The 21,084-nt window shown below is 44.4% G+C and overlaps 1 long non-coding RNA gene across 1 annotated transcript in view; it reads right to left on the bottom strand.

Annotated features, from left to right (window-relative positions):
- Positions 1-883: 883 nt before the first annotated feature.
- The window catches only part of LOC115293273, a 21,919-nt gene continuing 1,718 nt past the window's right edge, over positions 884-21,084 (bottom strand). The window contains exons 2-3 of the long non-coding RNA XR_003909463.1: positions 20,515-20,545; positions 884-994 (exon numbers count right to left, since the gene is read on the bottom strand). This is a non-coding gene — a long non-coding RNA (uncharacterized LOC115293273). The remainder of the gene's footprint in view (positions 995-20,514; positions 20,546-21,084) is intronic.

Genomic DNA, 21,084 nt, shown 5'->3' with positions numbered 1-21,084 from the left:
AAAAACTCTTTATGTACTCCAGGTGCAGACCTTTTCAGATATATGGTTTATGAGTATTTTATCCCAATCTGTTCCTTGACTTTTCCTCCCTCAATACTGTCTGTTAAAGAGCGAAGGTTTTTTCAACTTGATGAAGTCCAATTTGCTAAGTTTTTCTTTGATGGGTCGGGCCTTGGGTATTGCATCCGAGAAATCATTCCTTAACTTGGGGTTAGGGAGACTTTCTCCTGTGTTCACGTCTAGAAGTTTTACAGATTTAAGTTTATATTTAGGCCTGTTTTAATGCCCTTGGAGTTAATTCTTATATAGGACGTTAGGTATGGATCTAAGTTAATACTTTTGCATATGGAGATTCAACATTTCTGCATTCCTTGTTAAAAAGTTACCTTCTCTTTGCTGAGAAAGTTGCCTCTGAACCTTTGTTGAAAATTACTTGTCATATATGTGAGTCTACTTCTTGACTCTACTCTGTCCCACTGACTTATCACCATACTGCCATGACTACCACAGCTTTAGAATAAGCCTGCTCACTTTGTTTACCCAGTAAGGAAACTGAGGCCTACGAGTTGAACTTGTTTGCTCTGAGTCCACCTTTTCTCCCATTCACACCACGTCACTTCCTAAGATTTAATTTCTACAGATAACGGAGACTCTATCCCAAGAAAAAAAAAATCAGTTGATATGACAGAGATGAACATATTTTTATTAAAAATGCAGGCTTGGGGCACCTGGGTGGCTCAGTTGGTTAAGTGTCTGACTTGGGCTCAGGTCATGATCTCACGGTTCGTAGGTTCGAACCCTCCATCGGGTCTGTGCTGACAGCTCAGAGCTTGGAGCCTGCTTCAGATTCTGCCCCTCCCCGCTCTCTGCCCCTCCCCGCTCATACTCTGTCTCGCTGTGTCTCTCAAAAATAAATAAATGGAAAAAGCAATTTTTTTAAAACACAGCCTTGTTTTTGTGATGGAAACAAGCTTTAACAATATTAGAGGTAAACCTGTAGCAAGAGAAAAGAAACATATTTCAGTCACAAAAAGCATAACTTGTCTCTCCAACATTTAGAGATACCCCCACCCCCACACTGCCTGAGTCAGGGCTGGCTGTTTCCCAGCTCAGGACCCCCATGGACTCTCACCATCTCATATCCACGTACCTTGGCGACACCAAAGTTCAGTTTGCTTTCTTATTATTGGCACATGATGCAACATTTTCTTTTTATTTACTTATTTTTGAGAGAGAGAGCAGGGCAGGGACAGAGAGAGAGAATCCCAAGCAGGTTCCACACTGTCAGCGCGGAGCCCCATGCAGGGATCAATCTCATGAACCATGAGATCATGACCCGAGCCAAAACCAAGAGTCAGACACTTAACTGGCTGAGCCACCCAGGTGCCCTGAAACCTTTTAAATTCTTGTTTTAAATCCCAATGATGTTTTTGGGTTTTTTGAAAGCATCCTTTATTTTGTATTTATTTATATATTTTTTAATTTAAATTTTAGTTACCATACAGTGCAATATTGGTTACAGGAAGAGAATTCAGAGATGCATCAACTTACAGACACCACCCAGTGCTCATCACAACAAGTGTGCCTGGGTGGCTCAGTCGGCAAAGTGTTCAACTTGGCTCAGGTTATGATCTTGCGGTTTGTGAGTTCAAGTCCTGCTTAGGATTCATTCGCTCCCTCCCTCTCTCTATCAAAATAAATAAATAAACTAAAAAAAAAAGAAAAAGAAAACCTTCCCTCCTTAATTCCCATCACCCATCTAGCTCATCTCCTACCCACTCCCTCCATCAACCTATAGTTTATTCTCTATCATTAAGTCTCTTGTGTTTTGCTTCCCTTTCTTCTCTCCCCCCCTTATGTTCAGCTCTTTTGCTTCTTAAATTCCACATATGAGTAAAATCAGATGGTATTTGTCTTTCTCCGACTTATTTCACTTAGCGTAATACATTCTCACTCCATCCATGTTGCAAGTGGCAAGATTTTTTTCTTTTAATGGCTAATATTCCATTGTGTATACACCACATCCTCTTTATCCATTCATCAGTCGATGGACATTTGTGCTCTTTCCATCGTATAGCTGGTTAGTATAGAAGCTGGTATAGAAGCCGGTTAGTAGCAGAGGTGATAGAATGTGGAGAGGGAGGAACGGACATGGTTGAAATCTTCCCTCCATTACTTTGGTCAAGTTATTTACCCAAGTTTTGGTGTCCTTGTCTTTGAAACGGGGCTAAGACTCCCTGCCCTGTGGAGGGTCCTGAAGGTCAGTTAGGTAATGCTGGAAACACTCAGCACAGGGCCAGGCGACAGCAAGCGTACATGACAGGTAGTAACAGGTCATCCGCACCATCACCCAGGGGCGTGCCATTTCCTCGACTACCCTTCACCGCCCTCCCGGCTCCCCGTCAGCTCCCTCTGATTCCTGGGGAGCCCTTGGAAACTGCTTCTGCTCCTGGTAACTTTCTAGCCTCTCCTCCTTGCATTTGTCAGTTCCAGCTTCCGTGTGGTACTCGGAGTCCAAATAATACTTCCTTCCTGATTAGTGCTCGATGGAGGGGTTTCTGTTGTGACCACAAAAGCTTCCTTGAAAAGGCAGTAAATTAGAGACGCATGGTTCTATGCTGCACGGTCACCCCAGGGGCCAGGGAAGGGGTCCAGGACCCGATGCACTGCTGGGCTGGGACAAAGTGTATCACAAACTTGGATCCTGTAATGGGAGAATCTAAACAAGTCTAGTCTTCATGGGTCATGAGAAATCAAGCTATGAGGTTCCATGACCAAAATCCTAAGACCAAAAAAACAAAACACTAAAGGAAAATTTCCCTTAGTGCCTCTGTTTTTTCCTTGCACACATTTTGAAATTTCATACTCTTGAAAAAGCAACACGCAATCTTTGAAAAGAGGGACAATGTTAGATGCGACACGTTACCTCGAAGATGCTTTTATAGTTTAAATAGGAGATACGGCTGATAGGAACACACACATAAAATAGGATGCCTATACACATGAAAAGACCAGACCCCAATTTTGAAATGTTAATCACTGTGGACACCATAAATCCAGTGGCCTTCAAATATCCCGCACTTTTCTCTTTCTTACATTGTCTTCCTATTATCTTTTCAATGAGCAAAGCAGAATCGACCTGAATCTAATTGGGGACGAACTTCCTCCTCTCATGGCATCATACACCAATGAAAGCGTTTTCTGATGATCTAATACTTCACAGCTCTCTTTATTCTGGTGCCTGCAGGCTCGCTCTCTTTATAAAGAACAAACAGCAATGGAATCTCTTTAGAATCGTTTGAAAAGTGAACTGACACAGCTTTGACAATGCCTGACGATGTACAAGTCTCTTGTTATTTCTACCACCGCTCTGACATTTGAGACTTTCTCCCTTGTTCCAACATCAAGGGAAATACAATAAAATCCTGACATAATATGAGGTCCTAAGCGAGATGTCCATCAGCGTGCCTTACACACAGCAGGCATTTACTAAATCTTGGAAGAATACAGCCATTGACTCGCACTTGAGCCACTGACAGGGAAAGTGGCCCTAAAGTTGAAGCAGGAATCCAAAAGAGCAATGCTCTATTAAACCCCTTTCACCAGGGCGACCATGGGAACGTCCATCTCCCTTTCTCTATCCACAACCAAAAACTTGACACTGGGCAGGTGTTTCACTGTTTTACAAATATCACAAGAAGTTCAAGCACAGCATTTCAGAGTCGGGCAGGGGATCAAAGGTATTTTACCACAGGAAAAGCAAAGCTGGCTAATGAGCTCCTGAACAGGTACCATGAGGATTTGGTTGCTTCCGAATAAATGAACATTTTCAATATGCTCCACCGTCACTTTGGTCCTCCTGCAGAGCCTAGCACACAGTTGGTTCTCTTGTTAACTCTGCTGGGTAACCATGAGTGCGTCACCAACAATGGGAATTTATGATCTCCCACAGTAACTCTTGTTTCAGCAACATTAATTTAGGATACAGATAGGTGGGTGGTTTTGTCAAAGACTGTGCCTGGTTCTTCTAAATTCCCCTTTCAACATGTACAGTGAGACCCTTCTGTAAACAGAGGGACATGCAATATGTTCAGCCCTGTACCAGTAGCTTCGAGAAAGCCCTGTAGCTCTGAATGTAAGAACACACACAGATGTGCTGTCAGAATGTCAAATTTGCTAATAATTTCATACTCAAATTATGAGTGTGAAAATTGTTCTGGTTTTGAAAGAAGAATAATAAGGGATTGAGTAAACTTCTTAAAATTAGTGCTGGGTAAAACTAATAATTACAGCCCCAAACCCAAGAAGCCACCTATAAATAAATACTAAGGGTTAAGAAAGGGTGATTAGGGATGCTTAGGTGGCTCAGTTGGTTAAGCGTCCAGCTTTGGCTCCGGTCATGATCTAATGGTCCGTGGGTTCAAGCCCTGAGTCGGGCTCTGTGCTGACAGCTAGCTCAGAGGCTGGAGCCTGTCTTTGGATTCTGTGTCTCCCTCTCTCTCTGACTCTCTCCTGCTCATGCTGTCTGTCTGTCTCTGTCTGTCTGTCTCTCTCTCACACAAAAATAAATTTAAAAAATTTTTTTAAATTAAAAAAAAAGGTGGTTAAAGGTTCATGAGTTCCAGCCCCACATCGGGCTCTGTGCTGACCGCTCAGAGCCTGGAGCCTGCTCTGGATTTTGTGTTTCCCTCTCTCTCTGCTCCTCCCCAACTTGTGCTCTGTCTCTCTTCGTCTCTCAAAAATAAATAAACATTAAAAATTTAGAAAGGAAAAGGTGGTTAAAGTAGCTATCTTCAGAGGTAAATAGGGAGACTGGATGTAGATGTTTTTAGCCCCTAAGTGAAAAAAAATATATACAACACAAAAAAAATATTCTGAACATAGGTTAGGCTATTTTTCATATAGTTGTATTGGTTTTTATTCTAACAATAAGACACTCTAATGCCAGATCAAATTATGAGTCCCAATTCTTCACTCCCAGTAGTAGAAGTGTTACAGGTCCACACCCTTGCCGTGCCCTATGGTGACCAGATATACTTCCCCCTTTTTGGATTTGGAGTCAGTCGTGTGACTTTCTTTAGCCAATTGCATATTAGTAGGCAGAGGCTTGAAATGCGCGTGAATGACTGGGTTCGCCCTTCTGGGGTTCCTACAGTCTTTGTCCGTAAGAGCAATCTGCCTGGGATAGTGCGACAGGGCTGAAAGCCTGAGGAGCAGGCCAAGTACACCCAGTAGTGGGAGTCGTGTCCAGTCATGGCCAATCATGTCCAGCCCAAGCCAGATGAAGCCCGGCTGGTCTACAGACACATGAGCAAGGAATAAATGCTGACCGTATGCCGCTGACATATCTATGGCTGGCACATAGCAATGTGACCACAAGTCCTTACTCAGTAAAAAGTACGGCAAATCAGGGAATCTTGATGTATTAATTATCAGTCCTGTTTGTTTCACTTCACGTGAACTAATATATGAACAACTGTAAAGATCTTGAGAATACTGTGTTATCGCCTTCTTGACCAAAAATACTTTCTATAGCGCCACTTTTATACTTTGTCTGGATTCTCTCCTCCTGCATAGCACAGATAAGGAGCCAGGATTTATCAGCTTCAAGGGCTGGGAGAGGGCAGGGGGATCGGATTGGCTAATGCCTCTGCTCTTGATACTATCTTGATGTTAGGTGACCCCCACTTCTCAGACCTTACCACAGCGTCAGATCATAGTAGTGGCTGTCCGGTTATCTTTCAAAAGTGTCAAAATATAAATGAGGGAAGGCAGTATGTGACTGAAAATGACTCAGTCCCCCAGGACCCACACCAGAGTATCTACCACATCCTTGGAATAACCACCGTAATTCAGGAGTCCCAGAATGCAGTGGTAACAGCAGGAAAGAGTGTCCAAAGAGAATATGAGAGGGAGCATTTCTTCTTTGTATCTAAAAAGAAGGAGGATCACAAGATGCTAGAACTATTTAACTAAAAGGGACTAGCAAAGAATCCCTTCTTTGGGACCCTAAGTGCTGGACAGGTTATCTTTATGGTTTTTGATTCATTAAAATCTTTTCCGGGCTTGGCTTACCTGTAGCTTCATCCTCTTCTCCAATCCTGCGTTCCTATGCTTTGGATCAGCCAGTTAATTCCCTCTATTTTCCCTCATTATTAAATTCAAAAGGGCAACGTGGGGGAGTTGGGCAGAAAAAGAATCTCAGGCCAAGAGTCCAACACAAAGTCTAGGTGGTGAGCTCAGCCAATGTTAATGCAACACTGGAGTCTCAACTCCAATGAAAACAGCTGTGTCAACTTTTCACTGGCCTCCCTCTACATCTTGAAATCACTCGCTTAGCAGATAATAAATAGCTTTTCTTCTAGTCCAGAAATAAGTTGGCAGTACCATAAAGGAAAAGTTTTCTCTAAGATTTTAGCCAACTACCGTCTTGCTATTAATTAAATGGTCAATCTCAGATTTTAACCAGCATGAGAAAATTCATTACCAGCCAGGTTTTCTTTCACTGCTGGAGGACTTTTGCACCTTGAACAAGGAACAAAAGGCAAACTTACAAACTGACCCCTAACTTTCTGTACGCCCTCCACAAAGAGCACACATTCTTCAAACCAGGATCCCTTCTCCCCTTTCGTTGGGCAAGTAGAAATGGTCCGACTGAACGCTCATGTGTCACAAGACTGTGGGGGACAGTCTTTTCTACTCCTGTTTAATGATGACCTAGATTAGGACACTCCCATTTTGACCTCAGATCAGTTCCAGATTAATTTCTCTATTTAAAAATGGGGGCTTTTTTCTCTCAATTACCAAGTCTTTATTTAAAAATTTTCTTACTTATGGAGTCTTTATTACATATACCAAGCATAACGCATCCATGAAAAGCCCTTTAAAGCAAGATGATTTCATTCCAACTTAGCCTTAGAGGAAAAAAATATTTAAGTGTGCAATTTATTCAAAATAAACATCCATTTCTGGGTTGAGGACGTTTAACTTGATAAGCTTTGGAATTCAGACCATCTTCTTTCCAGAGCAGATGACTCGAGTCATAACCGAAAATATCACCACTCATTTTAATAAAGATAATGACAACTGACCGAAAAATTTCAAACACCAAGAAAGAGATCTTAAAAAAAAAAAAAAAAGAGTTTCAGTGGAAATAAAAATACTATTCAAAATCTAAAACTTGCAGATCAGGAGGAATGACTACTGAAAGCACTTCTTGTGTTTTAAGTGACATTAGATGGCTCCGAAAGTTAGCGTTTAAAAATACTCTCTAAGAATACAAGCCAAATGGCTACAGGATTATACGTTCTCTCTCGCAGTTGTCCAGGCCTTAAAAACAGGCACAAGTAAGAATAGCCTTCAAAAAAACCAACAAATAGCACAGGAGCAATGCAATCTGTCCGAGAAGGGTACAGTATCATGCACTTTTCTCCCCCTTTCAGGAAATACCTCTAAATAAGAACATTGCCCCCCCCTTTCCAGCATATTCTCTCCCCTTTAAAAAAAATGAGAAAAGAAGCCTGACTAAAATGATGAGTGAAGGGCCCACCCTTGGGTTCTTCCTTTAGCACCAGCCCTGTCACTGGCAGCACGGGCTCTGCTAGAACTCAGCCTCCACATTGCATCTGGCATTGGGCCAGTTACCTACCGCTACCCTCCATCCCCCGTGTGGATGATCAATGAAGCCAGCCACTGGCCTGGGTCCCACTCCCCCCCACACCCCCCCCACAGAATCCTGCCCCCTAGAGGCAGGCCGGTCTCCCGATGGGAAGCAGTCCTGCCCAGCCACATAGCTCTCCATCACCCACAGGGTCACACCTCCCTGCTCGGAAAACAAAACCAAACAAGATAAAACCAAGCTGCCCCCCATTCACAACAGCCCAAAGGCAGAAACAACCGTAACATCCAACAACTGATGACTACACACGCAGAATGTGGTATATCCAAGTAACAGACTATTTGCCACAAAAAGGTATGAAGTACTGACATACGCTACAAAATGAATGAACCTTAAAAACATTATGCTGGGTGGGGCACCTGGGTGGCTCTGTTGGTTAAGTGTCCAACTGCAGCTCAGGTCATGATCTCACGGTTCACGGGTTCGAGCCCCACATTGGGCTCTGTGCTGAACACTTGCTCAGAGCCTAGAGGCTGCTTCGGATTCTGTGTCTCCTTCTCTCTCTGCCCCTCCCTTGCTCATTCTCTGTCTCTGTCTCTCAAAAATAAATCAATGTAAAAAAATTTTTTTAATTTAAAAATTAAAAAAAATAAAAAAGCACATGATGCTAAGTGAAAGAAGCCAGACACAACAAGGCGCTTTGTGTGGTTTATTTATATGAAATATCTAGACTGGGGCAAACCCACAGAGACAGAAAGCAGATTCGTGGTTGTCAGGAGCTAGAGGGAAGAGGGATGGGCCGTGACGGCTCAAAGGTTATGGGTTTTCCTTTTAGGGTGCTGAAATATTCTGCAACTAGCCAGTGGTGATGGGTACACGACCCTGTGAACATGCTAAGAGTTACTTGCGGTAAATCGTGGATCTTCTTCCACAATAAAAATTAGCAAAAAACAAATTGCTGCTTTTTCTTCATCACAGTTTCCTCTCTCCATGCACCCACTTGCCAATATTTTCAAATGTGTGGTTCGCACTACCCACCTCCATTTTCTCAGCACTCATCATATCTGTAAGCTCCTTAATTTGGTTTTTCTCTCCAAAAAGTCTCTGCCTCTTCCACACATATAAACAAAAGGCACAGGGAACTATTTATATAGTTCTCCATAGGGGTGCCTGGGGGGCTCCGTCGGTTAAGCAGCCGGCTTTGGCTCAGGTCATGATCTCACAGTTTGTGAGTTCGAGCTCCATGTCGGGCTCTGTGCTGACAGCTCAGAGCCTGGAACTTGCTTCGGATTCTGCCCCTCCCTCTGGCTCTCAAAAATAAACATTAGAAAATCTTTATACAGTTCTCCACGAACATATTTACACACCCCAGTGGCCTTTGCCAGTGCCCTCAAAACACCATTTACAGCCTCCTCCTGGAAACTCTTTGCTATCGGCCTCCGCGCAGGGCGTCTTGACCATCTTGCCCCCGTGTTTCCCTCTCTAAGCTCTCTCATTCCTTCCTGTCCCGTGGGAACATTCCTCCAGGCCCACTCCGGGCCCCCTGTCCTGTCTGGTGCTTCGTCGACCGGACCACTCTGGCTGGCGCTCCCGCCTCCTCGGTTCGGAGGCCGTTCTCCCACAGACTGGAGTCCAAGTGCATTTCTTCAGGGGACGGCACTGTGAGCTGGCAGACGTGCCCTCAGCAGCGTCAAACAGAGCTGGTTCTTTCACAGGATAAGGAACACTGTTTCCTACCACGGCTGTGAAGAGTCACCAGATTTTGGTGGCTGAAAAGCACACTCTGACCACCTTGCAGTTGTGGTGCTCGGGATCTCAAGTGTGTCTGCTGGACCCGCATTCTTTCCAGAGGCTCTGGGGGAGAGTCTGGTTCCTGGTCTCTTCACTTCACCGAGGCTGCCTGCATTGCTGACTGGTGGCCCCGTGTTCCGTCTTCACAGACAACAGGTAGCGTCTGTCTCCTCTCTGACCACCTGCCTCCCTTATAAGGACTCCTACGGGGGTGCCTGTGCGGGGGCTCAGTCAGTAAAGCATCTGATTCTTGAGTTGGGCTCAGATCATGATCTGGTAGTTCATGGGTTCGAGCCCTGCACTGGGCTCCAGGCTGATGGTGCAGAGCCTGCTTGGGATTCTCTCTCTCCCCCTCTCTTTCTGCCCCTCCCCTGCTCATGTCTTTTCCTCCTCTCACAATAAATAAACTTTAAAAAACACTCTTGTGAATACACTGGAATACCGGGGTAATCTACAATCATATTCCCATCTTAAAGACCCTTCACTCCATCACATCTGCAAAGTCTCTTTTGCTATAGAATGAACACAGCCACACACAGGTTCTGGGCATTCGGGTGGACAATTCTGATGGTGCTGCGGGAAGAGGGAGGTGTGCGTTCTACCAGGAACACTCCTGGGTCCTGAGGAAAGCCTTGGGCGGCCATTTCCTTTGTACGTGTGCTTTCCTGGCCAGCAGGGACCTTTGCCCTCAACAGTTCACAGGTTGGTTCACGCCCAGGGGCCAACAGCTCACCAAGAAGTCTTTGCTTCACACAAGAGCAAATGAAGCCATTTTCTAGGGTTCCCTAGTCAAGGTTACTTAAAGCTCTGCGGGTGTGGGGTATAGGAATCCATGCATTTCATTTCCAAGAGAGGAGAAAGTTCTAAGTCAGGGGCAGGTGAGGGAAGAGGGGACTCTGGAGAACACCTCACAACAAACACGCAGAAGACCTCCGGAGACTTGAGACAGAAATAAGCAGGAAAAGGGTGATGAGCTCAAAGGACCGCTGAGTTCTCCAGCGCCTCGCACATCACCGGCCTGTTTCTAAACTAAGCAGCGTGGTCATCTGTCCCTGGTTTGGGCCAGGCCTGTCGATGTCCTCCTCACCAGTCTATCCTATCCCCAAGGATGCGACCCTGTGACTTTTTGTCCTTGTTCTTTGTTTTCATTCCTCCTACATTAAAATATATGTGCATCCTACCCATGCGTACACGTGCGGCATAAAACAATAGCCTTTCACCGGATTTTCTTCTTGTGACTGCGGCGACGCAAATATTTTTGCCCTGAAATGTGCAAGTACTGAAAACACATTTTAGCCAGGCAGCCAAGTTTCAACAGCAGCCCGGACATCCCTAGCTTCTTGAACAGGCTGTCCCCTCCCTCCCACGCCCTCTAGTGGTGGCCTGCACTGTGTCAACGGGCCAAGTGCAAGAAAAGAGTAACTCTCCAATAGGTCTCTGGCCGAGTCCTGGTACAGATTTTACACACGCTTTCAAACATACAGAGTTCTGGATTAAGAAACGATTTGCTCTATGTGTCGGGCATTTACCTTTTTTCTTATTTTTTTCATACCGCCATATGGTAAACTCAGAAACTCAAAGAAACAGTGAGCAGTCTGGTGAAAGAAAATGCCCAAAGTCCAATGAAAAGAAAACATATAAATTAACTGTGGTATAGTCACATGGTGGAATGTTCTACAGTGGCAACCTAGAAGGAACCACAGCTATGCACAGGTACATGGATTAATCTTTTTGGAAAAGGGTTTAGTGTTAAGACATTAGGTCTAGGAGGCTACATAAATATGGTACCATTTTTATAGACTGCAAAAAAAAAATTTGGGAACACAGGTATAAGTAATTTCAATGTGTGTATATTTATATATACAGAACTTGGTCGGGGTGGGGTGTTCAGAAGAGAACATGAGGTCATCTCAGATTCATTCTTGCCTGAATCACCCCGAGATGATGGTTGGGAGCGTCAGGATAGAGATATAAATCCTAGTCTGGATGATACAAAGAGTTTCCAAATGTTACTGAAGTAACACACTTCGATCATGAGAATGTGCAATTAGGCCCCTTACCTGTACCCCTCACCTCCACCCTTGGGCCTGTCGCAAAGCCCCAGAAAGAAAGATTTCAAGTACTATGATCCCAGCCCTCAGACGCCACCTGATCTTGGAAATTAATCATTTTAATGTATTACTTCACAATCCATGACCACTTCTTCACCGCAATCCTATGAGACTCAGTGTCAAGCAGCACTTGGCCTGATCAGGGCCACCACCCCCTCCCCCCGTAATGCCTCTGACTTATTTCTGAGGCTCCATCCTTCCTTTGAGCCCAGCTGCTTCTCTGGACTTCAGCCCTGACCTTCGCTTCCAATGACTGGGCCACGCCAGGCCGTCTCTGGTAAGCAGAGCCCTGTCTCTGGACGGGGCTCTGAAGCCGGAGCCATTAGGCACGTAGGACAGACTGCCGGGAGCCGTGCTGTTGAGTCACCTCCAAGATGCACAGACCTCGTCCTGCCTGATGGGCCTTCCCCCCTTCACTGTCTCCTCATGATGAAAGCTACCCTGCTCCTTATAGAAGCAGAAACGCCATAAGGGTAAGCCAAGTCAAGAAAATAAAAACGACCTGTACTCCCCTCACACAGAGATACCACGTATGTGCCGGCATACGATTACAATGTCCACTACAGTATACCTTCCGGTACTTAGTTAAACCTATAATTTTGGGGTGTTTTTTTTACATGATTGGCAACCAAGGGGAAATATTCATATTGGCAAGTCCTCTTTTATGAAATAATCTTAATGAACTGCATAATATCCCATTTATTCCAGTTACTATGGCTGCATGAAAGAACAACTTACTGGTATAAAAGAAAAACATCACCCTCATCTATAGCTCCTGCCTCCGGGCCTTTGCACTTGCTGTTCCCACAGTCTAGAAGCTCTTTATCCAGACATGATTCACAACCTTACCTTCTAGTCTTTGCTCAAAAATCTTCAGTGAAGTCTTTCTCAAGCACTTTATTACAACTTGTCCCTCCCTGCCCACCCTCGCACCTCCTAACCCCTTCCTGTGGCTTTACTTTCCTTAAACATGCTTCATCGTGTAATATTATGTAGTGCAGCAATTTACCTTCTGGCTCACTCACTAGAATATGAACTCCATGAAGACAGGGTTTGCTGTTTTTTCCTTCCTCAAATGCCTATAAGTACCCACAATAAAGGCACTCAATAAAATTTGTTGAAAGGATGGATGAATGAACAAACCCACACATATCATTTTATGAAAAGACTGAAAGAAAAAAAATAAAATTGAAAGTGAGTTTAATTTCTGGGCAATGGATTTCTACAGGATTTAGGCTTTCTTCTTTATAAATTTCCTTTATTTTCAGTGTTCTATATTAAGTATTACTTTTAAAATTAGGGGGGAAAAGACATTTTAAATGCTACTAGGCAAGGAGGACTATAGTAAAGAAAGAAAGAGACAAAGGAAAAAAAAGATATCTTTTCTCCCAGGAATGACCTAAAAAGAAAAAGGAAAGAAAAGACAGAGACAAAGAGGAAAAAAAAACAAATACAGAGAGAGACCAAGAGAAAGAGACAGAGAAGCAGGAAAAAAGAAAAAGAAGTCAATATCAAAGAGAGACGGAGAAGCAAATAGAAACTCCCAACTATCTGTGAGTCTTAATTTATATTCAAACAGTCCCAACATAGGCCAGGGTAAGTAAGTTAAGAGAAGTATGAACCACTAATCATTCTTCTTTCTCTAGTTATTAAAATCTAATAAAGCAAGAATGCCATAAGGCAGCATTAATTAGTCTAGCTTAATTTTCAAAATATATTTATAAATGAACTACATTTTCAAATCCTCAATAACTCACGATCTACTACCCAATGAAATCCAATAAGCGCGGGATTAAGAGAAACTGAAACGTGGATTAACATGATCAGAGTTGAAATTTTCATTTGTTATCAAGTGTCCACAGAGACTCAAGGTGCTGACGTGGGACACAGCAGTGCATGCACACTTCTAATTATGCAAATATGAAGCAGCTCTAAAGCAATTTTTAAAATGGGAGTGGTTGAACTCATGCTAAACTAGATTATTATAGAGGTACATTAATTTAAAGGAAAGTAGGAAGCTATCACGCACAGAGATTATAAATCCTAGGAAAACATAATATTGACTGCCTTTTACTTAAGGAGCCCCAAGTTTCAAGTCACGTAGGGCTCTCCAGAGGGATCCTGTTCCCAGACCCAGGCAGTCCTGACCCCTGGTTTTCTGTCCACGTTTTGACTTGATAAATTTGCTTGAATACAAGGAGACTATGTTAGTCATGAAAAGAATATGCAGCCAGAAACAGGTCTAGCAATTTATGGCCCTTGTCAATGAAGCCAGTGGGCTGTGAAATGCACTTCCTGTTTGGTTTTATTTTTAATGCTTCAAGAAATACACCGGCTGCTGTCATGAGGATCCATGTCAATTTCAAGGAGCGCTTTTCTCTCAAACTTACATTTTAGACACGTGCCGTTCTTTAGTTTGACAGACGCAGAGACAAGAACAGCCCCTAAATGTGTTCAAAACTGTGTAAATAACTTCACATGAACATACACCACGGACGGTGAAGGGAGAAGCCACAGACTTCTCCATATCGTGTCCTTCCTCCAAACTGGCTTTAGAAACTGCTTAGAGTCCTTTGTTCCATACTGGTCTTCAAACTGGTCTAACTTCCAAAGCACAACTTTAAAAAAATGAACACAGCAGATTGGAATCCGGATGAAGAACTTAGAGAAACTTTCCAGACCAAGTCTCGGCAGCTCTGGCTGAGAGCTCACCACCTACCAGTCACTGAATGGGGCTGTTCTTTCCTGACAGGGATGAAGAAAAGGGCTTTGATTCTCCATTGTGCCATGCATGACTGCAGAATAGTGCTCAATTATTATTTTGGGGGAAAAAAGGAATAAAAGCCTATTTGGATTTTTATTTTGGCAGGAGAGAGATTTGAACAGTGGCATTTCTTTCCCAGGCCAGTCCACACATCTTCAGCCGAGGACTTACTCACACTCAGATACACGTATCTGAATTTAAGTGAATATTTTTTCTAACCTAAATAATTTTTCCCATTTAATTCAATCAACTGGTTTTTTCACAGCAAAATTGTCTTCTATTTTTTTGTTTACTGTTTATTTATTTTTTGAGAGAGAGAGAGAGAGAGAGCGTGCACAAGGAAGTAGGGGGAGGGGCAGAGAGAGAGGGAGACACAGAATCGGAAGCAGGCTCCAGGCTCTGAGCTGTCAGCACAGAGCCCGACACACGGCTCGAATTCCCCAACAGTGAGATCATGACCTGAGCTGAAGTCGGACGCTTAACCAACTGAGGCACCCAGGCGCCCAAGCAAAGCTGTCTTTTAAAGCTCAGGGAGATAGGGCTCCCTGTCCACGTTTCCAGCTGAATTAAATTGAAATCACACAGCTTTCAATATTATGCCTTAGTACAAAGGTACAGTGACAAGCTTACTAAAAATCACAAGTTATGAGGTGACTTTTAGACACACTCAGAAATACTCAAACTGTAAAATTGACTAGTTTCAATATATGAGTCAATACTGTTCTGTGTCTAACAGCAAAGAGAAGGCACTTTTTAAGATTCCATGTTCAATGCTTTTTACTTAGTAGTTCGCCTTATCTCTGCAATTTTGTAGAGCTAGGATGATTCATAAATACTGAAATGCGGTTTTCACACTAAACTCTATTCCTCAGAGGAGACAATTTAGCAAATGGTAGATGACTTTTCACTTTTAACAGAGACAGAATGTCCAGCTCAAGGATTTAATTAATTAGATATCTCTTCCTTAAATACTCCAATTTGTTCTGGGCATATGAGCTGGGACGAGCTTGGGACTTGGGTTTGACAACCAAAAATTCTTGGCTCCTTTTCCCTGCGGGGGGGGGGGGGGGAATAACAGAACCAGCTGGAACTCTCTGACTGGTAGTGATCAGGACGCTGACAAAGCAAAAGGGCATTTCGTCCCATGAAGTGGGGCCACACAACTCTTTCTCCTGACAGCAGGTGAGTCAGAGACAAGCTGACACCTTGGCCATGTGACCAAGATGGAGGCAAAAAGCTCACAGACCCTGCTAATCCCTGCCGGCTCCGGAAACGCTGTCAAGTCTCGGCTCTGCCCCTGCAGAGTCCGCTCTAGGTAAGGCCAAGTAGAGCTGATGGCCGCAGTGATTGCTGGGAAGCCGGTCCCCAACTCCCATGAAGGACTGGCTGCTGGGGGCATCGGATCGGATCCCAAGGATGTCTGCTAGAAAATCCCAGCGCTCCCAGCCGTAACTTTCAAAACCTTTAGTTGCCAAGAAAAAAAAAAGATATTTTCTGTAAATTGGAACTGAACGATAAAAGGGTTTTGATGTGAATAGCTCCTTAATCTGGTTATAACATACGAAACTACTGAAGAACTCTAAAGAAATGCTGAATATTGATCTACATGCATTTCTGCCAAATTTATAGCTCGAAAAACCTGGCCTAAATAAAAACAATTTTGGGTTTTTAAAAGGCAACGTGCACAATGTGTCTTATGTTAACAGAAGATTTTATTCAGTCAGCTGCCTCAGACACAGACAGAAATAAAATGCCCTTATGACGCTAAGGGTCAAGTTGCATTTCAATATGAGGAATGAGCCCTAAGTGACAGTAATTGGTTTCGGCTGACAGACTGCTCTGGATACACTGTGTCCAGACTGTCGAGTCCGTGTGAACTGTGGATTAAAGAAATAGGTCAAGCGCGAGCCCTTCTCAGAACTGAAACACTGTGAACCACATTTTCACAAAATCAACTTTCCAGGTACAGAAGCAGATACATGAGTGGCATCTGATTAAAATTATCCAGCTTGTATTACTGATGACCACATCAGACATTGGATGCTGGCTTTCCCGTGATTTACAAGTATCAGCCACGCGAACGTGATAAATAGCCTTTATTAAACATCCAGAGAAACTACATAGATAGGTAAGTGGACACACACATTACCATCTTGGTGCTAAACGCTGAGAGAAATACTTTTGGCTTCACTGACAGAGGCACTTTTTCCCAAGGACTAGATAACAAGTAAATAGAACAAGCCATTAGACTATACAGAGAAGGAAGGAGGTCCCTTTTCTTCAGCTTTATTGAGAAAGAGCTGACACAGAACATTGTAGAAGTTTGCCGTGTGCAAAATGATGGTTTGATACACAGACAAATTGTGAAGCGGTCACCACGCAGGCGGTTAAGATGCCCCTCACCTCACTCAGTTGTCATTCTGTTGTGGAGGTGAGAACATAGAAGGTCTGCTCTCCCAGTAACTCCCGAGCATACTATTCGGCATCGTTGCCTGGAGTGAGGCTTTCCATGAGGCCCCCAGGACTCCTCCGAACACCTGCATGTGTGTGCCCTCTGACCACATCTCCCTCCCCTCGCGGCCCCTGGCAACTCCCAATCTCCTTCTATCTACAGCTTGTTTAAATTTCACATAGAGGTAAAATCACACAGTATTTGTCTTTTTCTGACTTATTTCACTTAACATATTGCCCTCAAGGTTCACCCACATTGTCACAAATAGCAGAATTTCCTTCTGTTTTGAGGGCTGAACACGATTCCATTGTATGTATATATGTACCTCTTGACCCATTTGTGCACCGTGGGATGTTTAGGCTGTTTCCACGTCTTGGCTGTTGTGATTAATGTCGCAATGCACACGCTGGCGCAGGCATGCCTTTGCAACAGTAAACAGGCTTCCTTCGGGCACGTGCCCAGACGTGGGATGCTGGGTCATATGGAGCCCTTAATTCTGTAAGAACCTCCCTCCTGTTTTTCATAGTGGCAGCACCAAGTTACATTCCCACCGACAGTTCACAAAGGTTCCATCTGCAAGGGGTTCCTTTTTAATTTAAAAGCTTCACACCACAAAGAGAGAATGGTCCATTATTTGATCTATCTTTCTTTAAATTTTTTTTTTACTGTTTTTATTTATTTTAGAGAGAGAAAGAGAGACAGCATGAGCAGGGGAGGGTCAGAGAGAGAGGGAGACACAGAATCTGAAGACAAGGCTCCAGGCTCTGAGCTGTCAGCACAGAGCCTGATGCGAGGCTTGAACCCATGAACCATGAGATCATGACTTGAGCCGAAGTCGGACGCTTAACCGACTGAGCCACTCGGGCACCCCTCGATTTATCCTTTTACAGTGAAGTTAATAATCTTTCAATGAAGCGATTAAAGCCCCACAGAGAGAAGGCCTGGCTTGTTCTGAGATTGAGCCCAAAGCACCAGCAGTGTGCGAGTCGGACAGACTAACCACGGAGGTGCGAAGATCCTGACCCCACAGGGCTCACATGAGCAAAACGGCGCCTCTCTGCCTCCAAAGTCCCTCTTACGCAGCGCCGTATTCTGTCCTTCAAATAAAGTGTTTTTGAACTTTTCGATGTTACAAACACAAGCACTACCCAGTACCAGACACCAAGAATCACTGGAAGCAATTTACCAAATCAAAGAAATGAGAGGAACAAATAGGTTAATTTCACACCTCCCCGATGAATAGAGAACACAGTACAATCATACAGTAGGAACTGCAGTGCAACAATATCTGAAAGTATCCTTTCTGCTGTGGATTAAATCACTTTGAGAGAGTGGCTGGCCAAACAAACACCTGACAACAATACGAAAGAGACAGGAATGATTCTTTGCCCCAACTTCTGATCACCAACTATAATTCTGGTACCAATTCCGACGTGGAGGGTGGAGCACAGGAGGGGGAATTGACCTCACCACCTGGCGACTCTAGGTCACTAGCTGAGTGCTCTACAATTCAACTGGATTCTGACCTTACCTACCTGGGGAGAGCGTCAGACCCGCTGCGGGAGGGCTCCGTCCTACAAGAGTGCCATCCGCTTCCCCAACTTCAGGTGCCACTCACAAGCCCAGGAGGTCATCCACACTTCGGACCAACTGGCTACAGGGAGGTTCCAATGCCCTCCTCCCTGCCTCGGGTTCCATGAATTTGCTAGAGGGCCTCCCTGAACTCAGTAACATTTGACTTAGGAGATTACAGGTTTGTTACAAAAGAGGTAACTCAGGTACATCCAATGGAAGAGAAGCATGAGGCGATGTGGGGGGAAAGAGTGCGTGAGGACCTTCCACGCCCTCCCCATCTGCTCCCCCCTGATCTCCAAACACTGTCCTCTTGGGATTTTAAAGAGGCTTCGGTACACAGGCACAAGCGATCAAATCATTGGCCATCAGGGCTGATTAACCCTCCAGCCCCTCCCCAGGGAAAGGGGGCGGGACTGAAAGTTCCAAACCTAAATCACAAGGTTAATTCCCTCTCCTCCCCCTACTCCACACACCCCACCCCCCCACCTCAGGTCCTTAGGTGTTGTGGAAAAGCTACATCATTCACATGACAAAAGATGACCTTTCTCTCAACAATTAGGAAACTGCAGAGGTTTTGGTGAGTCCGTGTTTGAAACGTGGGGACAAAGACCAAGTCTATATTCTTATTATAAGTCACAATATCTCAAACACAATAACTCCTTCAGTTGCATTACAGACTCTTCAGGGCTGGAAGGGATATTTGAAACTATGGTCTCTCTTACCTCCTTAGTCAGCAGATGAGAAAACTGAGGCCAAGAGAGAAGTGAACTTGGCAAGATCATTGACAAGATCATCAGCTGCGGGGCAGGCGTTGGGCCCAGGATGGAAGATGGCTTGCACCAGAATATACATCTAGGCAATGCTGAAGTGAATGAGACCCACCCTTGGAAAGGTTATTTCCATGACCACGCCTTTTCTGGGGCACATGAGCACTTTCCCAAATTAGTGAAATATTATAAATGGAAATAAAAGGCATATTACAAGAGGCTACTCACTTCCTGACCAAAGCCAGTGCTGGCAAAGGGAGTCCCTTGGTCCTGTTGTGCTGGCTATTAGTTTTTTCCAAGTCATCATCCAACACTCACATAGCTTCTAACCAGGCAACTTGTGGCTGTGTAAGAAAGGCTTGGACAGCAAGGTCCCCGGGAGAGCAGGCGCTGATACTTCACTGGTCAAAATAAGTACCAGTAAATCTGGGAGACTATTCACCAAAGCGTACCAAGTGCTTTTTAAAATTCCTTTGAAATCACTCTAGATCATTGGGTCGAATTTGCCCCCTTCCCCAAATTAGGGAGCAAGGTCACTCTCTACACTTGCGCAGAAAGCTAAGACACCTACCCAAGGAGCTCTGGTGTGCTGGTAATGGACAGGACTGGGACCTGAGCTCCGTGCTGCCAAGGCCAGGGTTGGGCTCGGGCCTAGAGGGGCCTCCATGCCACAAGGACGCCAGCATCACCAAGTTTTCAAATCGCTCTCTCTATGGTCCTATTCTCATCAACAGCCTTCTGCTCTTAATTTGATTTCCCAAACAGATACCCCTGCTTAAAGTAACCAACCTAGAGAAACCAGACAACCACTGCTTGGCCAGGTGGTCAAGGTTAACATCGGAAGTGATAACTCGCATCAGTGGGAAGCACCCTTGGCATGAAGTGATGAACACGGCACTTGACACCTGTGGGCTTCTACCCCACCTTCATCACAAGAAAAACAGCAGGTTCTAATAAAGGGACATTCTACAATATACTTGACTAAGACTCCTCAAAACTATCAAGGTCAACAAAATAAGAGAAGTCTGAGAGACGGTCCCAGCCAGGAGGAGCGGAAGGAGACATGATCATGAAACACGCTGAGGAATCCTGGATGGGATTCTAGAACCAAAAAAAAAGGACATGGGGCCAAAACTAGAGAAATCTGCACACAGCGTGGACATTGAGTTAATAGGAATATATTGATTATTGTCTCATTAATCATCCCAAATACATCACGGTAATGTAATATTAACAGAAGAAAGGTGGGGGGGTACTATTTATATACGGGAACTCTGTAATACTTTTAATTTTTCTGTAAATCTCAACTGGTCTAAAAACATAAAGTCTATTTTAAATAAGGAGAGGACCAACTGATGTATTTGAACCCACTGCACATCTTGGAGGGTCAGTCACCTGCCCTCTGTTACCCATGACATTGAAAACAAGTTCCCTACCTTTCGCTGAGGCTTCTCCACAACTGCGCACCTGCAGCAAGGAGAGAGGCGAAGAGGGAAACATTAATGGAGGTGTTTTTCTCTTGAAGCATTTCTCATCTTAGAAATATTCGGAGCTATTTAAAATGCTTAGATGGGGCGCCTGGGTGGCTCAGTTGGTTAAGCATCGACTTCGGCTCAGGTCATGGTCTCACAGTTCATGGGTTCAAGCCCCACGTTGGGCTCTGTGCTGACAGCGGAGACCCTGGAGCCTGCTTCGGATTCTGTGCTTCCCCCCGCCCCTGCCCCTTCCCCACTCATTCTCTGTCTCTCTCAAAATAAAAAATAGAGACATAAAAGTAAATAAATAAAATAAAATGCTTAAATCTTGGTGCACCTGGGTGGCTCAGTTGGTTAAGCATCCAACTCACAACTTGTGAATTCAAGCCCCGCGCCAGGCCCTGCGTTGGGCTCTGTGCTGACAGCTTGGAGCCTGAAGCCTGCTTTAGATTCTGTGTCTCCCAGTCTCTCTCTGCCCCTCTCCCACTCATGCTCTGTCTCTTTCTGTCTCTCAAAAATAAACATTAAAAA

This window comes from Suricata suricatta, chromosome 6, assembly GCF_006229205.1.
Source record: "Suricata suricatta isolate VVHF042 chromosome 6, meerkat_22Aug2017_6uvM2_HiC, whole genome shotgun sequence".
In the NCBI taxonomy this organism is placed as follows: Eukaryota; Metazoa; Chordata; class Mammalia; order Carnivora; family Herpestidae; genus Suricata; species Suricata suricatta.
Note: the sequence above shows the minus strand (reverse complement) of the source record. Positions and strands in the feature narration are given on the sequence as shown.